The 12,029-nt window shown below is 44.9% G+C and overlaps 1 long non-coding RNA gene across 14 annotated transcripts in view; it reads right to left on the bottom strand.

Annotated features, from left to right (window-relative positions):
• LOC103351959 (uncharacterized) overlaps positions 1–8,571 on the bottom strand; it is a 40,659-nt gene extending 32,088 nt beyond the window's left edge. For 2 of the 14 annotated variants that reach the window (XR_007912109.2, XR_007912111.2), the window contains exons 1-2: positions 8,070–8,570; positions 7,515–7,675 (exon numbers count right to left, since the gene is read on the bottom strand). This is a non-coding gene — a long non-coding RNA (uncharacterized lncRNA). Of the gene's footprint in view, positions 1–7,514; positions 7,676–8,069 lie in introns of all 14 variants that reach the window. The other 12 variants (XR_007912117.2, XR_007912116.2, XR_007912110.2 and 9 more) reach the window with 9 other exon arrangements.
• Between the last annotated feature and the right edge of the window lie 3,458 nt (positions 8,572–12,029).

Raw genomic sequence — 12,029 nt, 5'->3', positions numbered from 1 at the left:
TCCCAAACAATGAATCAAAGGAGAAATTAAAAGGGAAATTTAAAAAAATCTTGAGACAAATAAAAATGAAAAAAAAAAATATGCCAAGCTACAGGATGTAGCAAAAACAGTTCTATGAGGGAAATCTATAGCAATTAATACCTACATCGCAAGAGGAAGATCCCAATAAACAACTTAACATTATATCTTAACGAACTAGATAAGGGGCCGGCACTGTGGTGTAGTAGGCTAAGTCTCTGCCTGTGGTACCAGCATCCCATATGGGCACCTGTTCTAGTCCCACCAGCTCTTCTTCTGATTTAGCTCTCTGCTATGGCCTGGGAAAGTAATTGAAGACAATCCAGGTGCTTGGACCCCCGCACCTGCATGGGAGACCCGGAAGAAATTCCTGGCTCCTGGCTTTGAATAGGCCCAGCTCCTGCCATTGTGGCCATTTGGGGAGTGAACCAGCAGATCTAAGTCCTTTGTCTGTCTCTCCTTCTCTCTGTCTGTAACTCTTTCCAAAAAATAAAATCTCTTAAAAAAAGGAACCAGATAAAAAAGAACACAATAATCCCAAAGTTATTTGGAGAAAGGATATAATAAAGACCAGAGTAGAAATAACTGAAAGGGGCAGCGCTGTGGTGCAGCAGGTAAAGCTGCCATCTGCAGTGCCAGCATCCCATATGGGCACTGGTTCGAGAGCTGGCTGCTCCACTTCTGATCCGGCTCTCTGCTGTGGCCTTAGAAAGCAGTAGAAGATGGCCTGAGTCCTTGAGCCCCTGCACCCATGTGGGAGACCGGAGGAAGCTCCTGCCTCCTGGCTTCAGATCGGCCCAGCTCCTGTCAGTTGCAGTCATTTGGGGAGTGAACCAGCAGATGGAAGGCCTCTCTCTCCACCTCTGCCACTGCCTCTCTAACTCTGCCTTTCAAATAAATAATCTTTAACAAAAAAAAGAATTGAAAAAGAGACTAAAATAACAATGGAAGAGATAAACAAAACTAAGAATTGGTTTGTTAAAAGATAAACAAAATCAACAAAATATTAACTGAACAAAGAAAAAAGATAACTCAAATCAGAATGAAAGAAGAGATACTACAACAGATACTAGGATAAGAGACTGCTATAAACAATTATAAAACAAATCATAATTCCTAGAGGAAATGGACAGTGTCCTAGACAAATACAAGCTACCAAGACTGTTATGAAGAAACAGAAAATCTGAACTGATCAAAAATGAGTAAGGAGATTGAATCAGTAATTTAAAATCTCCCATCAAAGAAAAATCCTAAGACCTGAAGGTTTTACTACTGAATTTTATCAAACATTTAAAGAACTAATATTAATTCCCCTCAAACTTTTTCACAAAGTTAAAAAGGAAGAAAAATTTTAAAATCATATTATAAGGCCAGGATTATCCTGGAACCAAAAGCAAACAAGGATACTGCAAGAAATAAAACTACAGACTCATATGCCTGATGAACAGACGAAAACCCCTCAACAATATACTAGCAAACACATTAAACACAACAGCACATTTTTTAAAATATTTATTTTATTTATTTGAAAGACAGAGTTACTGAGAGAGGTAGAGACAGAGAGAGAGGTCTTCCATCCACTGGTTCATTCCTCAGATGGGTGCAACGGCCAGAGCTGTGCTGATCTAAAGCCAGGAGCCAGGAACTTCTTGCAGGTCTCCCATGTGGGTGCAGGAGCCCAAGGACTTGGGCCATTTTCTACTGCTTTCCCAGGCCATAGCAGAGAGCTGGATCAGAAGAGGAGCAGCCGGGACTAGAACTGGCGCCCATATGGGATGCCGGTGCTTCAGGCCAGGGCTTTAACCTACTGCCCCACAGCGCCGGCCCCACAACAGCACATTAAAAGGATCACTTACCATGATCACATGAGATTCGTCCCTGGGATTCTAAGAATGACTCAGGAAAAAAATTTAAAAATGAAAAAAAAAAAAAAAGACTGAGTATCTCAGTATATGAAAATCAATAAACATGATACACTATATTCACAAAATGAAGAATAAAAAATGCATTATGATCTCAATAGATGCAGAAATGGCCTTTGACAAAATCCAACATCTTTTTATGATTAAAATTCTCAAAAAAATAAAAATTAAAAAATTAAAAAAAAAAACATAAAGGGGTAGCAGGTAAAGCTGCTGCCAGAAGTGCCGGCAACCCACATGGGTGCTGGTTCGAGTCCTGCCTGCTCCTCTTCCAATCCAGCTCTCTGTGGTGGCCTGGGAAAGCAGTAGAGGATGGCCCAAGTCCTTGGGCCCTGCACCTGCATGGGAGACCTGAAGAAGCTCCTGGCTCCTGGCTTCGGATCGGCGCAGCTCCGGCCGTTGCAGCCATCTGGGGTGTGAACCAGTGGATTGAAGACTGTCTCTCTGCCTCTCCTTCTTTCTCTGTGTAACTCTGACTTTCAAATAAATAATTTTTTTAAAAATTTTTTTAAATCTCAGAAAATTAGGTACAGAAATGCATTTCAACAAAAAAATCCATATTTACAAGACTACAGCTAACATACTGAATGGTGAAAAAGATTTAAAATTTTCCCTTTACAATCAGCAACAAGGTAAGTGGCCCACTCATGCCACTTCTACTCAACATTATAATAGAAGCCGTAGACAGAGCAGTTAAAGAAATAAAAATCATACAAATCAGAAAAGAAGTTCAATTGTCTCTTTTTGCAGATATCATGATGCTTTATACACACACACACACACACACACAAGCACACACACAAGGGAGCTTCAAAATATTCACGAAAAAGTCATATTATCTTTAAAAAAAGATTTATGTATTTATTTGAAATAAGAGTTATAGAGACAGAGGCAGAGAGAGAAAAAGGGCTTCTATCTGCTGGTTCGCTCTCCAAATGGCCGCAGTGGCCAGAGCTGGGCCAATCCTAAGCCAGGAGCTTCTTCCCTGGTCTCCCACATGGGCGCAGGGACCCAAGGACTTGGACCATCTTCTACTGCTTTCCCAGGCCATAGCAGAGAGCTGGAGTGGAAGTGGAACAGCTGGGACCCGAACCTATATGGGATGCCAGCACTGCAGGGGGCAGCTTTACCCGATATGCCACAGCACCAGCCCTTACATTATCTTTTAATTCCATTTTCCATGAACTTTTGAAAAGGCCCCTTGTATTAAAAAAATATTAATGAATCCACCAAAAACCTGCTAGAACTAATTAAAAAAAAGTTCAGTAAATTTGCAGGATGTAAAGCAAACAGAAAAATCAGCTACATTTTCACGTATCAACAATGAATAATCTGAAAAAGAAATAAAAGAAACTCATTCCCATTTATAATAGAGTCAGAGAGAATAAAATACTCAGTAATAAATTTAATCAAGGAAGTAAAAGATCCATACACTGATTATTACAAAACACTGATGAAAAAAATTGAAGAAAAAATAAAGGAAAAGGTATTCTGAGTTCCTGGATTTAAAAAACATTGTTAAAATCTCCATACTATCCAAAGTGATCTACACTTTCAATGCTCATCAAAACTCCAATGGCATTCAAAAAGAAAATACAGGGACAGGCACTCTAGCACAGCAGGTTGAGCCACCACCTATGACTCCAGCATCTTGTGTGTGTGTGTGTGTGTGTGTGTATTCACACCTCTATACATATATGCTCTTTCCCTCTCTTTCTCACAACCCAGAACCCAGGAATTCATCAAGGTGGATTTGTTTGGGAAAAACTACGATTTAATGCTGAAAGTCAAGAGCTACTGAACTATTTTATTTTAGCAATAAATTATTCCAGATCGCTTACAGAATTGTGTCAGGGACATTTTTTTCTCTCTAGTCTTTATATATTGCTGATAATTTCTAAAAGCTGATAATGGAAATACAGGCAAAGGAGTGCTGTGATGGTTAATTTTGTATGTAAAATTTTCTGGGTCACAGTGCCTCGATATTTAGTTAATTATTCTGGATGCTCCATGAAGCTGTTTTTGTATAAGATTTACATTTAAATTGGCAGACTAAGTAAAGCAGATTGTCCTTCCCAATGCGGGTGAGCCTTACCCAATCAGTTGGAAGCCTGAGTAGAATTAAAAAGGAAATGTCCCCCAAAGAAAGAGCTCTACCAGCTCACTCTTTGATTTCATAGCAATACTGGCTCTTCCTGCCTTTGTACTCAACTTCAACTCTTTCCTGAATCTGAGCCCTGTGGCCATATCCACTAGATTTTCAACTCACCATGCCTCCACAATCACATGAACCAATTTCTTAAAATAAAAATCTTTGGGGCCGACGCTGTGGCATAGCGGGTAAAGCCCCAGCCTGCAGTGCCGTCATGCCATATGGGTGCCGGTTCAAGTCCTGGCAGCTCTACTTCCGGTCCAGCTCTCTGCTATAGCCTGGGAAGGCAATGGAAGTTGGCTCAAGTCCTTAGGCCCCTGCACCCGTGAAGGAAACCTAGAAGAAGCTCCTGGCTCCTGGCTTCGGATCGGCGCAGCTCTGGCCATTGTGGTCATCTGGGCAGTGAACCAGCGGATGGAAGACCTCTCTATCTGCCTCTGCCTCTCTGTAACTGCATTTCAAATAAAATAAATGAACAAATATTAAAAAAAAAAGATGTCTAATCTCCTCAAACTGATCTATAGATTCAGTGCAACTCCAATAAAAATCTAGCATTTTTTTTAAAGATTTATTTATTTATTTGAAAGTGTGGGGAGCAACTCGAACTAGACTAAGTTACTGGAATTAAGACTTATTCTATGCATCTGCTCTCCCACAATATGGCGCTGGGAGAGGAGGAAACAGCTTCTACACAGCTGCCTCCAGTTCAACCAATAAACTGTAGGACCTGCTCCTGATTGGAGGAGAGCAGCGTACTCGGCGTGTGGGTAGCAGAGTTGGGATTGGTGGAAGAGGACTATAAAGGAGGAGAGAGACAACATGCACCGGGAACATCTATCTGAAGGAACACCTGAGCAGCCCCCGAGAGAGCCGGCCGGCTGGCGGTGTGCTGCTCCCCCGCGGAAGTGGGGAAAGTGGCAGGGGGAACCCCCCTTCCACGGAGGTAGAAGGGACGGTAGCCAACCCGGGAAGAACCAGCAGCAAACCCGGGGAGGGCCGAGCAGGCAAAAGAACAACGCAGGGTTTAATGTCGTTCCTCCATGAAGAGGAGGAGCGACATAATGGTGCCGTGACACGGATATGAAGCCTAGGCAGGGTCCTGTGTCGTTCCTCCACGAAGAGGGGGAGCGACAGAAAGAGTTAGAGAGGTGGAGACAGAGACAGAGAGAGGTCTTCCATCTGCTGGTTCATACCCCAAATGGCCACAATGGCTGGAAGTCAGGAGCCAGGAGCCTCCTCCAGGTCTCTCACACAGGTGTAGGGGCCCAAGGACTTGGGCCATCTTCTACTGCTTTCCCAGGCCATAGCAGAGAGCTGGATCAGAAGAGGAGTAGCTGGTACTAAAACTGGCAGCCGTATGAGATGCTGGTGCTTCAGACCAGGGCTTTAACCCACTGCGCCACAGCACCAGCCCCCTAGCATACATTTTTAAAAAAGAAATTGACAGGGCCGCCTGCAGTGTCAGCATCCCACGGGTGTACCAGTTCAAGTCCAGCTGCTCCACTTCCGATCTCTCTGCTAATGTGCCTGGGAAAGCAGTGGAGGATGGTCCAAGGCCTTGGGCCCTTGTACCATGTGGGAAACCTGGAAGAAGCTCCTGGCTTTGGATCAGCCCAGCTCTTGCTATTGTGGCCATTTGGGGAGTGAACCAGTGGATGGAGGATCTCTCTCTCTCTCTTTCTCTCTTTCTCTCTCTGCCTCTGCCTCTCTGTAACTCTGCCTTTCAAATGAAAACACACACACACACATATATATATATTAAAGAAATTGACAAGCTTATTCTAAAACTCATGTGGAAATGCAAAGGGCCCACACTATGGAAAACAACTTCAAAAAAGCACAAAGTTGCAGGACAAATTCAGTTTCTGGCTTCAGTAAAAACCTACAGTAATCAGAACAATGTGGTATTGGCAGCAGCATAGAAAGGTATATCAAAATAACAAAGTAGAGAGACCCACACACATATGGACAACTGATTTTTGACAAAGATGCAAAGGCAATTAGGGTTCTGAAACAACTGAATTTCCATACAGCCCAAAATAAACTTGTATCCATACATCATATCATACACAAAAGGGAACTCAAAATGGCTCATAGGCTTAGATATAAAAGCTAGAACTATAAAGTATCTAGACAGAAACACAGGATTTGTGTTAGGTGATGATTTCTTGGATATGATACAAATATAGCAACATCCAAAGCAAAAATGAACAAGTTGATAAATCAGTCTCATAAAAAAAAAAAAAAACTTCTGTACTTCCAAAGATAGTATTCACAAAATAAAATGATAAGCCACTGACTGGGAGGAAATTTTCAGAAATAATATATCTGTAGGGCCGGCGCTGTGGAGCAGTGGGTTCAGGCCCTGGCCTGAAGTACCGGCATCCCATATGTGCGCCAGTTCTAGTCCTGGCTGCTCCTATTCCAATCCAATTCTCTGCTATGGCCTGGGAAAGCAGTAGAAGATGGCCCAAGTCCTTGGGCCCCTGCACCCACGTGGGAGACCCAGGATCCTGGCTCCTGGCTTTAGATCGGCACAGCTCTGGCCACTGCGGCCATCTGGGGAGTGAACCAGCGGATGCGGACCTCTCTCTCTGTAACTCTTTCAAATAAATAAATAAAATAAATCTTTAAAATATATATATCTGTTAAAGACATGTATCCAGATTTTAGAAAATCTCACAATGGTTAATAACGAATGCTTTCCCCTGCGGCCTCTGCCGAGGATGGGTCACCCTGCTGAGCTCCGGATGATTTGAAGGTAAGGCATGCTCCATCTTGCAGAGAGGAAATAATGGCCAGGGTACTGTCTGCACATGGGGCTTGCATATGCCACCTCCTGCATGAGAACCCTGCCCCTGTTAGCACCTCAGCTGCTGCATGCCATCTCCTACATGAGAACCCTGCTCCTGTTAGCACCTCAGCTGCCTGACAGTCCCTGGTGACACCAGAGGGAAACTGGAATTAGGTGGTCAGGATTACTGCTCTGTAAATATCAAAGCTGCCAACTGCCATAGGTACCAGTTAATAAACACAAGTGCCCTTCCTAATTGCACCAGCCAAGTATCAAGTCCCAGGCCTGTAACATATGAAGAGCTCTGGCTGTTGCAGCCATCTGGGGAGTGAACCAGCAGATGGAAGACCTCTCTGCCTCTACCTCTCCCTATAAGTCTTTCAGATAAAGAAAATAAATATTTTTAAAAAATTAAGTTCCTTCCCTAACTGAACTAGATTCATTGCTGTGTGACAAAGAACAGCATTCCCTAAGCTGGGCGGCAAGAGCTACTATAGAGCATGTGAAATTCCACCTGCTACATCTGTTCTCCAATGAAGAGATCAAAGTAGCTTCTCTACTTTCAGACCATTTTGTGAATGCCACAGTGAAGACTGCACAATATATATTTTCAGATGTAGGAACTCACTTGAGCCAGGTGCCGCATCCCATACTGGAAGCGCTGGGGGTCTCTTGAGAAAGGCTGGCCTTCAAATCAGTAGTAGAAGCTTCAGCAGCCAGCTCCACCCAGATCCTCAGAACCCACCTCCTTCAGACACCTGATATGCGCTCGGTCATCAGCATGAAGAGCTGCCCAGGAAGAAATGGCATACAGGAGTCATTATGCTTTCCAGAGTCACTACGTGCCCAGGACCACGCTAGACACTGGGTCAGTGAGCAACACTGACACAGTTGGGTAGTGATTATAATAACCAGAGGGTACAATGAGTTTCCTACCAGAAGCTTATTCTTTCCCCATCTATCCTCTAACAACAGATTTTTGAAGGGCTAAGGCGCGGTCTGAACTTACACAGGCCTTCGTGATCCCCCAATGACCCACACGGTACTGACTGGGCTTGCACAGGTGTTCTCACTGAGGCCGCAGCAATCCTGCGGGTGAGCCTTCTTACTCCCATTTTACAGCTGGGAAGCTGGGTTCCGACAGAGTCGTTACCCGTCCCGTCCTCCCGCGCCCCGCCTTTACCTGGAAAGTCGCTCCAGGACACCCTGGAGCAGGACCCACCACCACCACCACCAATAACTGGGAACAGGAGAGTCCCAGCTCCCTCCCCTTCACGAGATGGCCAGCACTGAGTCCCAAAGCAGACTTCCTTGGATGCAGCATTCCCTTCGTCTCTTCACACTCCAGGGAGCTTCACCTTCCATCGCGGGGTACCTACACCCTCAGCTGCGGCCCAAACACCTGAAGTCGAAACCCTGCCTCTCTCGCCATGTTGAAATCTAATAAAAAGTCTTCAGGGCCTCCATCGTCGCCGTAATGACGTCAGGTCACTATGGCAACCGCGATGCACCCGCTGATTCGCCACACAGGAAACGCCTCCGAACAGAGTTCCTCCACTGGGCAACGCACTCCACTCCCCAACCCTGACGCTCCGCTTTTTCTTAAACACCATCACTCTTCATGGCATTACCTGAGCTGTCAAAGCAATTACAGGAACTAGGCTTGGATGCAGGCTATTGGGGAAACTCTGCCCAGGTTGCTGGAAGTAAACATGTCCCTGTTGTCTTGAATTTTGTCTGCTTTAAAAGTAACCTTGGGGAAATACGAGGGTACCTAAGTTTGTGGAAAATAGAATTAAAAGGTAAATTTATTTTGGTGCAAAAAAAAAATGAATCACATGCATAGTTTTTCATAACATGTAATTTCTACGAACTTTTTGAAGATTCCCTTGTATGCATTTATTTCAAAATTTTAGTGTTGGGGCCAGCGCTGTGCCTTAGCAGGTAAATTCGCCTGCATTCCATATGGTCCCGGGTTGGAGTCCCGGGTGCTCCACTTTCGATGCAGCTCCCTGTTAATGTGTCTCGGAAAGCAGCAGAAGATGGCCCAAGTGCCTGGGACTCTGCACCCACATGGGAGAATTGGATGAAGCGCCTGGCTCCTAGCTTCAAAATCCACCCAGCTATTGCAGCCATTTGAGGAATGAACCAGTGGATGGAAGACCTCTCTCTGCCTCTCTCTCTCTAACCCTGCCTTTCAAATAAATAAATGTTTTAAAATAAATATCAGTGTTCTCTATTCACTCTCCTTCATTTTCCAGTAGGCAGCCAGCCTTTGATGTCCCTTCCCTTTGCCTAAGAAAGGTTAAAAGCAGGGATATGGTCCGGGAGTGCATTGTGGCACAGCAGGTTAAGCTGCTGCCTGCTAACAGTCATCAGGTATTAGCGCTGATCCAAATCATGGCTACTCCACTCCCAGTCCAGCTCCCTGCTAATGTGCCTGGGAAGGCAGTGGGATATGTCCCAAGTACTTGGTCCCTGCCCGGATGGAGTTCCCAGCTTTTGTTTATTTTATTTATTTGAAAGGCACAGTTGGAGAGAGAGAGAGAGAGAGAGAGAGAGAGAGAGAGAGAGAGCGCAAGATTTTGCATCCTCTGGTTCACTCCCCAAATGGCCACAAAGGCCTGGGCTGGGACAGACAGAAGCCAGGAGCCAGGAGCTTCTTCCAGGTCTCTCACATGCATGTAGGAGCCCAAGGACTCAGGCCATCTCCAGCTGCTTCCCAAGGTACATTAGCGGGGAGCTGGATGGGAAGTGGAGCAGCTGGGACTCGAATCAGCACCCATATGGGATGCTAGCATTGCAGGTGGTATCTTTACCCATTACTTCACAATGCTGGCCCTGGGAACCAGCAGGTGGAAGATCTGTCTGTCTCTCCCTCTCTTTCTATCACTCTGCCTTTCAAATAAATTAATCTTTTAAAAAAATTGTGTGTGTGTGTGTGTGTGTGTGTGTGTGTGTTTTAAAGGCAGGACTGGAAGCATAAGCTATCTAAAGCCAATGTTTGTTCCATCCTTTGTGAAAACTCAAACTTTTAACAAAAGGAAGGGGTTGTTTGTGCTTGATCAGGAGGGAGGGGCCTCTGAGGACAGACAGGGTGAAGAAGAGATTTCTCCCAAACAGAGATGAGACCAGAGATCTACATTTCCCTCCAGGTGTAGGCTAGGCACTTGAGCACAGCTCCATATCAATGCTTGGGGTAGCTCCGTGGATGGTCCTTTGAGACTGAGCATTCAGTCATGACAGATGTTCTCATTTGGAGTAAAAGATGGATGAAGGAGGAATATTTGACCCTAATCACAATACACCAAGCATTCTTAAGAGATGTGGCATCACACGTAAGATACCGAAGTAGGATTTTCATAGATATTCAAATGGCCTGTGGCCCTCCAAAGGATCAGAGTAAATTAAGCAGATACATACACATTTGTGGTACTAAAAATTTTACATTATGGAGTGAGCATCTGACTAAGCAGTTAAGACACTGGTTAGGATGCCCACATCCCACATGGGAACATTTGGGTTTGATTCCCAGCTCCAGCTCCTGACTCCAGCTTCCTGCTAATGTAAATTCTGGCATCCCATATGGGCTCTGGTTCTAGTACTGGCTGCTCCTCTTCAATCCAGCTCTCTGCTATGGCATGGGAAAACAGTAGAAGATGGCCCAAGTCCTTGGGCCCCTGCGCCCATGTGGGAGACCCGGAGGAGGCTCCTGGCTCCTGGCTTCGGATCGGCGCAGCTCTGGCTGTTGCAGCCATCTGGGGAGTGAACCAGCAGATGGAAGACCTCTCTCTCTCTCTCTCTCTCTCTCTCTAACTCTGCCTTTCAAATAAATAAATAAATCTTAAGAGGAGCAGCGGAATATGGCCCAAGTCCTTGGGCCCCTGCACCCACATGGGAGACCAGGAAGAAGCTCCTGGCTCCTGGCTTCAGATTGGCTCAGCTCCAGCCATTGTGGCCATTTGGGGACTGAACCAGCAGATGGAAGATCTCTCTCTCTCTCTTTCTCTCTCTCTCTATGACTCTACCTCTCTCTGTAACTCTTTCAAATAAACAAGTAAAATAAATCTTTTTAAAAATACATAAACAGGCCGGCGCCACGGCTCACTAGGCTAATCCTCTGCCTTGCGGCGCCGGCACACCGGGTTCTAGTCCCAGTCGGGGCACCGGATTCTGTCCCGGTTGCCCCTCTTTCAGGCCAGCTCTCTGCTGTGGCCAGGGAGTGCAGTGGAGGATGGCCCAAGTGCTTGGGCCCTGCACCCCATGGGAGACCAGGATAAGTACCTAGCTCCTGCCATCGGATCAGCGCGGTGCGCACCGGCCGCGGCGGACATTGGAGGATGAACCAATGGCAAAGGAAGACCTTTCTCTCTGTCTCTCTCTCTCACTGTCTACTCTGCCTGTCAAAAAAAAATACATAAACAGGATTAACATGGAAATACAAATTTAAAACCTACAGCTATAAAAAGTGGGGCATCAGAAAGCAGATTGACTACAAAAGGGCACAGGAGAATTTTCTTAGCATGATGGAACTGTTATATGTCTTGATTATGGTGGTATTTCCACAACATAAATAAATATTTTTAATAAAAAAGTAAATTTTTCAAAATAATAGCTTAATGAAGATAATTTTAAAAGCATGCATAATGAGAAGATCAGTACTACATAATGAGGAGATCACTATTATATTGTGATTCTAATTTGGCATCTTAAAAATAAATAGGGATAGGTTAAGATACCTGCACACACATCAGAGAACCTGGTTTAGATACCTAGCTCCAGCTTCCTGCCAATACAGACCCTGAGAGGCAGTGATGCTGGCTCCATCCACATGTCTAGTTTGTCAAAGTTCTTTGTGTTTTAATGGTACATTGACTATATCATATAAAAATGGATCAAAGACATAAACATAAAAACTAAAGCTACAAAACTCTGCTTCCAATCCAGCTCCCTGCTAATGCATCTGAGAAAACAGAAGATGGCCCAGTTGCTTGAGCCCCTGCCACCCACTTGGGAGACCCTGATGGATTTCTGGACTCCTTCTGGCTTCAGTTTGGCGCATACCTGACTGTTGCAGAAATTTAGGAAGTGAACCAGCAGATGGAGGAGATCTCTCTCCCTACTTTTCAGATAAACAAATATT

This window comes from Oryctolagus cuniculus, chromosome X, assembly GCF_964237555.1.
Source record: "Oryctolagus cuniculus chromosome X, mOryCun1.1, whole genome shotgun sequence".
Classification (NCBI taxonomy): Eukaryota; Metazoa; Chordata; class Mammalia; order Lagomorpha; family Leporidae; genus Oryctolagus; species Oryctolagus cuniculus.
Note: the sequence above shows the minus strand (reverse complement) of the source record. Positions and strands in the feature narration are given on the sequence as shown.